The following is a 1,080-nucleotide window of genomic DNA, read 5'->3' on the forward strand; positions in this document are numbered from 1 at the left end:
GGCCGGCCCAAGAGTTTCTTTTCTTAATAATTCTATCAAAAGTCCTGAAATTGAGCCATTCCTGCACTCTGTTGGTTTGTGAACCAGTACCTCTGCCCAGGGTCTGATCTTATTGGCCAGATCAATGCCACATTCTCAGCCTAGAAGATGAATGGGGGTTAGGCCAACTCTACCTACTCCACATGGGCTGGGGCTGGAGGAAGGTTAGTGCTTCCAAGGAAATGGGGGTGTTAATACCAGAAGCAACAGGGATGTACTTTGCAGGTCAAAAGAGCTACAGACCTTCAGAGCATCCACCACTGTGCCCTCAACTCTCTGACTCTTCTCACATCTCCAATCTCTTTACCATGGGAGCTGGCCACAGGCTGACCCTATGTCCCTCGTATCTTTCCACTGCCCTCCTCTGATTCCTGAGCTCAGCTCATAGGATTTAGCAAGATTCATGGATAACCAGAGAATAAGTGATTCCACACATGGAGCAGCTCAGCCCCTATTTAGCTTAACTTGAGTATTTTTCTTTTTTTTTTTTAGCTGAGCCATCCTGCCACCTGTTGGCAGCTCAGCAGCTGCTCAACTTGGGCCAGGAATCGAACTGCTGTGGCTCAGAGCTCACACTCTTAAGCGAGCTCTTAACCAACTGAGCCACTTGGCCAGCCCTAACTTGAGTCTTTATAGCCAACATTTATTACATTGTTCAGTGAGAAAATACATTGTGAGTTCCACACAGCTGTTCTATAAATGAGATTTTAGAAGATAAGTATTTAGAATCTAGGAGTTCTCTGTTTCCATCTGGACCAATACCCCACTGTCAATCTTCCCACCTCTGGTAAGATAAAAGCAGCTGGCCAGAAAAATCCATGGGACTCAACTCAACATGGCTCCAGTAGTTTGAACATTTTCATACTCAGACCACTTTGTCCAATTTTTGTGAGTCTCCCCGCTCACCTCACTTCAAACTATCCCTACTTCCAACCCAACATCACTGGCTTCTCTTCCCACTCACTCCTGCCAAATGAGGCAGCACCCTTGACAAGAAGAAGTAGTAAAGATTACCCTTATCTTTAAGAGACCAGAGCCTCT

Source organism: Hipposideros armiger, unplaced genomic scaffold (genome assembly GCF_001890085.2).
Source record: "Hipposideros armiger isolate ML-2016 unplaced genomic scaffold, ASM189008v1 scaffold_740, whole genome shotgun sequence".
Taxonomy (NCBI): Eukaryota; Metazoa; Chordata; class Mammalia; order Chiroptera; family Hipposideridae; genus Hipposideros; species Hipposideros armiger.